Source organism: Python bivittatus, unplaced genomic scaffold (genome assembly GCF_059951505.1).
Source record: "Python bivittatus isolate LINGU-HERP-01145 unplaced genomic scaffold, Pbiv_v1 ctg000610_np1212, whole genome shotgun sequence".
NCBI lineage: Eukaryota > Metazoa > Chordata > Lepidosauria > Squamata > Pythonidae > Python > Python bivittatus.
The window spans coordinates 7,022,650-7,030,003 of NW_028277088.1; positions in this window are offsets into that span (position 1 = coordinate 7,022,650).

Here is a 7,354-nt window from a genome sequence, read left to right on the forward strand (position 1 = left end):
GCTCTGTGGGACGGCCATGAATCCCCAGTATCTTTAAAGGCCAGGGCCTACCTAAAAAGAAATGGAACAACATGTATTCCCATCACACTATTGAGCAGGACATTTTTCATTCACCTTGATTCTTGACATTGTAACATCATACCTTTCCTACAACTTTATTCTATAGCAGTGCTATAGAATGAAACCCTCAAATTTAGGGGATTTTCAGACCTGGGTCCAGATTGAATAAGAGATCACAATGACATACTGTGATCTGAGAATCAGATAAGACCATAGCGGGTGGTTTGCAGACAACGTTTTCTGATCTACTCTGTGGTTCAGGGTACGGCCATAACAATGCAACGAATGCCGCTACTCACAGCTTGATTCGGCTTCCTTGCATGGGAGATGTACTTTCAGACTTGCAAGACTGATGTCAGCTTTGTGAGGTAGTCCAGACAAGAAACACTCTCAGAAGTTCTAGCTCTTACTTTACTGTAAGGTTACAGTAACAGAATCTTCCATGTCTGAACGCATATCTTCCCCACCTTGCTTTTATAGTCCAAGAAACTGGGGAGGATCCCTTCTGAGACATTTGCCCCATTCCTTCTACGGGCTCAGCTGTCTCTTATCTGACCCTTGTCTAATCTACAGCTCTTCCTTCTGTCTCCCAAGGTCATTCTCACATACCATTACAAGTTGCCATAATCAGCAACATTCCAATTCAAGCCAAGGTGAAAAATTTTCTGTAAGGAACGTATAAAATGTTATAAAAGTATCCTGAGGGGCCTGGATTGCACCATGAGAGGTCTGCAATTACACCCTAATAAAAATGAGTAACTTCAGCCCTGTCATTTTGAACGTCTGCTTCTCAAATCCTCTGCCTTCAGACAACCAAACCTGGCCTGAGCCAATGGATGATAGAGCCAGGAGTGAAAGCCACAATCAGTAAAGTCAGACTTGATTTTCCTCCTCAGGCTGAAGTAAACCTACCTAGTAGAGTAAGGTGAACCAGGGATACACCTTGGAGAATTTGTTCCAACCAGAATCTGAGACAACAAAGTCTCAGGCATAGGAGTGTCCACTGGGTGTGGGAAAAACGTCAAGGTGATGGCTATGATGATGCGATGGAAGCTTTGCATCTTTTTTACGTGCACTGCATGTGTGATGCACATACAAATGGGCAAAACCTTGATTGCACTGTCTCAGTCACCATCTTGACTTCTTTTTTTTGGCCACACCCTGCGGACACTCCTGTCACCTCAGACTTTGGTTGAAACAAATTCCCTGGGATGTGTCTCTGGTTCACCTTACTCTACTAGGTCCTAACAAGTGAGCAACCAAGCTCTGGCCAGATACCTATTCATTTTGCCTGGCTATGAAAGCCGAAAGGGTGTGGATAGGACAGCAATTCCTTGCCTATAAATCTGCCCCTGTCAGGTTCAGCCCAAAGAACTCCAAGAGACAATGCAAATACAGTTCTGTTGCGTTTATTAGCTACAACCTCCAGACAGAAATCTCCCCAGACTGAACCCTAGCTCCCAAGCCAGCCAGCCACAACACCATGAATTCCTTAGGGAGGTGCCAGCCTCATCTTCTTGAACTTCCCATGCTCCTGCTGGGGGCTAAGAACACGCTTATCTCCCTGAGCCTGGCCTTCATACATCCATTCCATCACATCCCCTTGCCTGTTAAAAAGATCTGAAATGGTCCAAGCCACTTTGAACATACTGAGTGGGTTTTGAATTAGAACCAGAAAGGTCTGGGAAGGTTTTCTACAAGTCCTCCTAGTTTTAAGGTGACTTTTGCTTTGGCGTAAATATCAACACAGCCAACGTGCAATGAAAGTAGGGAGAGCAGGTCTTGCTGTTTTAATTAAAAAAAAAGAAGTTACTCTAACTCTTTGTTGTCATCTAGTAGCCACCAGGATTTTACCGCCCACGTATACTTGCCCTAGCCTTATGCAAGGGGAGGTGGAATTCGCCCAACTGACTAATTCTGGACCTAAATCCCTAAATCTGTCAATCCCTCTTTCCTGAAAAGAAGCTGCATACTATATTATACGCAATCCATTATTCCTGTCCATTAGCAACTCTTTTACATGCAACTGTGTTGCCCAAGAGTAATGCATGCCTCCTCACTTTGTATTTTCAAATATTCTTTAGTCTCTCTTGTTTGTGTGTGCGTGTTTAATTTTTATTTTCTTAACAGCACAGCAGGAGCCTGTCAGACAGCTTTCCTTAACTGCCAGATCATGCCTTCCTTTGCAAAACTCAATTTTCACATGTGCCCTTTGTGGCACACTCAGGAGAAGGCCCTTCTAATGATGATACATACAAGAGCCATAAATCCCCTTCCATATGCTAGGCTTGGAGTGGCAGTGGGAAGGGACGTGGTTAACTCTCCACTTATGCCAAGTTTGACACTCAGCTGGGAGCACAGAAGTCTTTGGCCTGGAGCATCTTTTGGTCAGAATCCGAAGCTGCAACTTGGCTTTCTGCCCTTCTGCTCCGTACTGGCTGCTGGGTTGGGAGGTCTTCCAAACAGCTCTGAGGCTTCAGATCCAAGATCCATCTTATTCATGCCCTGAACAGCTTGCATCTTACTTGACATTGCGTGTATTTCATATTGTGACACGTCTCAGAAAACAGAGTGTTTTTTAGAGAGTGAAACTTCTGAGGAAAGTGCAGTTGCTTGGCAGAATTCAAAGGCTGAGTGAAAACCAACCTTCTTTAGAAGCATCTACATTTAGTCCACTGATGAGAAGAGAGAAAAGTTTTTATTATTAATTCCATTTTGGGGGCAAAATGGGAGCAGTCTTCTAGGATGGTGCAACAAACATCATTCTTTTCATGAGCCTTTATTTAGGAGACTAAAATAGAATTTAAAGACACTCTCAAACTAAGTGTGATTCCTAATGATTTCCACTGACCCGTCTAACATAATGTTATCTACCATGTTGATTGGGTTGATGTAGTACCATAATGTGGTGTATTTAGCTCAGCAGGTGGTGTAAACCAATCCAACGGTGGTTTATATATAAACCGTAGTTAAACAAACCATGGCTTGCTGTGAAGTATGAAACATGCAGAGGTTCTTCTAGATGGAGGACTTTGCCAACCATATGTGCAGCTGCCTGGCCTTGAGTATAATTGTTTTAATGTCCTCCTTTTTAAACAGTTTGCTTTTCAAAGCCGCTTCCATAAAAACATAAGATGCTTAAGGGAAAAAAATAATTTGTGCAGAAGCAAACATAGCAGCATTTAAAATCAGTAGAGGTGAATAAAACAGAAAAAATCAGTCACGAAGCGCTGGCAGAATAAATAGGTCTTCAACAACCAGCTAAAAGATATGAAGAGCAGGGGTTTGCTGAACCTGCAGGAGGAGAAAAGTTTAAATTGAAGTCCACCCAGCAAGACATCCTGCTCCTAAAACCTCTTAAGATCCTTGCTAACGAGGGCCTGGAGAGCAGGACTTCAGATGCTAAATGGCAGGTCAGGATAAGGCCATGTACAAAGTTGAAATTTAAACTACTAAATAGCCTGAGACCTTAAGTACCAAATTCCTGGGTTCCTATCTACAAAGTTCTATTGGGGCACTGTTAATCCTTCAAGGTAGTCCAGACAAGAAACGCAACCATGAGTACTAACTGTCTTTATAGTAAAGTTACTTTTGACAGAATGTTGCCCGACTGAAAGTATTTCTCCCCTTCTTTCCTTTTACTCTCCGGAAAATAGGAAGTGTCCCTTCTGAAATGCTTCCCACACCCCTTCTCTTTTCGTGGGCTGAGAAATCTTTTACCTGCCAGTTGTCCAGTCTGCAACTCTTCCTCCTGTCTCCCAAGATCATTCGCACAGACCATGACAGATCCACAAAGGGAGAAGCAGATGTGATTCTGAACATTAAGAAGAGCAAGAAGTGGGGAAAAGCTGGTTTTGTTTTTCCACGGGATTATTGATCTCCCAGAACAAAACACTCCAGCTGATTAGCCAGTGGCATGGAAGAGGGTTGCAGGATGAAGCAGGAGGGAACACCAGGGATCACCCACTACACCCTGACACACATTCTGGATAGCGATGGGTAACTGTTTTTCCTGCAATGCCAGGTGGGGGGCGGGGGGAGAGAACCAGGAGATCCACCAGACACTGCCCTGAAACTGTCCTGTATTAACTCTGTAAGGACAGTACAGGTCTTCAGCCTTATTGCTAAGGCTAAGGAAAGTTCAGTTTTGATATCAGCACAATTTGTGCTGACATACTGTTCTATCTGTGGAAGGAGGGGAAGAATGCATGTTAACCTGGCCCCCAGGAAGTGCCCTAGACAATTAATTGATGCAATTCTCATATCTGAAAGAACATCTCTCAATGCTGATGCTGGATGTAATGCCAAGTATTGAGGACCCAGGAGGACAGTTGTAAGTTCTTCTGCTGCAAGTATATTGAACTGAGTTCATCATTTCAGATTGGGAACTTTTATGAATTTTGTTAACTGAATCAGTGTAATAGGAAATTCTATTTTGCTGGTTTTTTACTGAGAGCAAACTCAACATTTCCTCTGCAAAGGAAAGGAATTTCTTGATTAATTTGGAAAAGAACATATAAATGAAAGAGAGATGGGTTCAAAAATGATTTCTTTCACACGATAGCAACTAAAGTGGTAGGGAAATATTTATTTAACAGCTTAGTCTTATATCGTCTGTCTGTCTGTCTGTCTGTTTGTCTGTCTGTCTGTCTGTCTGTCTGTCTGTCTGTCTGTCTTTCTTTCTTTCTTTCTTTCTTTCTTTCTTTCTTTCTTTCTTTCTTTCTTTCTTTCTTTCTTTCTTTCGTGCCCTCAAGTCAGTTGAATACATGAAGTGCAGTTTGTTGGCAATATATTTCAGGTGTGGTTTGCCCTTGTCTTCTTGCCAGGGCTGAGAGACAGGGACTGGCCCAAAGTCAACCAGCTTGGTTCCTGCTTAAGACAGGACTACAGCTCATGGTCACCCAGTTTCTAATCCACCAACTGTATCCAGTACACCAAGCTGGCTCTCTCTCTAGATTTACTCTGAAATAAACCAACTTTGGACATACTCCCAGGTGATAGGGTTTGCAGACTAACAGATTACTCTATAGAGAACCAGTTTTGTGTTGTGGTGAAGGCACCCGGTTAGTAACCAGGCAACAGTGAGTTCTAGTCCTGCCTTAGGTAGAAAGCCAACTGGGTGACTTTGGGCCAGTTACTCTCTCTCAGCCCTAGGAAGCAGGCAATGGCAACCCACTTCAGAAAAACCCTTCAAGAAAACTGCAGGGACTTGCCCAGGCAGTCACCAGGAGTCAAAGCACACACACACACAGAGATTATTCTATTACTCTCTCTCTCAGTGACAAATAAAAGTACAATAGAAAAATGCATTAGGAAACTGGAGCTATGCAGACTGCAGGTAATCTACCTTGCATACACATGTCTATTTATTTTACCCAGGCATAGATGCCCAATGTCTTCGTCTACTTTGATCAGCTGCTCTGTTTTCTTTGGTTGTTTAGTCAATTTATATGGTTGCCCACTTGCCAGAGTGACTCTGGGCAGCTAACAATGAAAAAATAGTCATAGATTGATGTCAACCCTTCAAGGTAGTCCAGACAAGAAGCATGCCCAAAAGTACCAGCTCTTTATTGTAAGGTAATATTAACAGAATCTTTCAAGTCTGAAAGTACATCTCTCCCCCCCCCCCCCGCCTTTGCCTTTGCCTTTACAGTCCAAGAAACTAGAGAGGGTCCTTTCTGAGGCGATTGCCACTTCCCCATTCCTTCTCTGGGCTCAGCTGCCTCTTATCTGACCCATGTCTAGCCTACAGCTCTTCTTCCTGTCTCCCAAGGTCATTCCCACATACCATTACAATGTTGGTGTTGCACTGAAACTGTGGGAGGAAAGAGCTGAGACATGGTAACACTCCCCAGCTTTTCTTGTAGAAAAGATAGGGCTTGCTTCATGAAACTCACCAATTTTAATAATCCACAATTTCTACCCTAGAAAGTCACTTCAGTGTGTAAACCAAAAAAGATAACACAGGTCAGGACCTCCTGCTGGAAATGGGATCTGCAATTAGGCTCTTCGTGTAGCAAAGTTTGATAGTAGATTTCCAAAAAAAAAAAAAGTTTGTATATCTCATTTTCAAGTTCAGGAATGGTGGAGGTATAGGATTTAATTTAATGTCATTATTTGTTGGATTTATATCTTCTCTCCTCTAATTTTTTTCCCAGAGCAACATTACAGGTTGGGCTGAGAGACAATGACTAGCCCAAGTCAATGGCTGAACCTGGGACATTTGATCCAAAGTCCAACACCTGAACCTAGCCCTCCACTCATTTTCCATTTCCAGTTTACTGGAATTAGAGAACCGGAAAGATGATAGATTTATGAAATCCTCAAATTTGGCACCAATTTTCATTTGCACCAAGTTGAGTCCTGCTAATTTTGGAAAGTGGGAAATGGTGATGGAATAATTCTTGTTCTGAAGAAAAGAGGAAACTAAACAATGCACTTAGGAGCCAGAAGTCACTACTTTAAATATTGATACAGCACAACATAATTGTTAACAGTATTGCTTTCAGCTTTTGTTCTTTTTTGTCTTTTGTTCTCCATAAAGATTTTTATTTTTGCCTGCAGCAGATAGTTTTATGACAATAAAAGCACTAGAAAAAAGCAATAAAAATAATGGGCAGAAAACAAAACAGAGAAAATGGCCTTTTTGGATTGTTATCTTCCCTGGGCTATATTGTGTATGTGATCAACTGATTTCCTGCTTGATGCAATGGAAAAAAACAAAAACCCACTGCAGTCCACGGCGTTGTGTGTTTCTCGCACTTGTCGGATCTGTTAAAAGCAAATGCCCCTGCCTTTAGGAAGAGCAGACAAGATGCAGCAGATGCAGGAGGACACATGTTGGACCCATGTCTGGCCACCACATGGCTGGTTCTCAGTCCCCAACCCTAGGCTGCTTTTCTCAGATGCAGGAAAGCAGGGATGGGCACGGCTCATCTTTGCCTCTCCGGTTGCACCTGGAATACAACCCCCAGGAATTCCAGCCAGTATGGCTCATGGCGAGGGATGCTGGGAATTGTAGTTTAGGAAACGGAAGTGCTCCAGTTTGCTTGCTTTTTCTGTATGGGCCATTAGCTCATAGCCCTACTGGCCATGCTAAAGTAAGACTCAGCTGCCAATCGGGTTGAATGTTATTTGGGGAGGGATGGGCAGAAGGAACAGTTTTATCCTTGTTGCTCCCAGAAAGATTCAGAGTGATGCTTTTAAACATCCCTATTGCTCTAACAATCATCCAGCAGGAATGGCAGCCTATGGGGGAACCATTCTTTGGGGAGAAGATTGGCCATGGCCAACA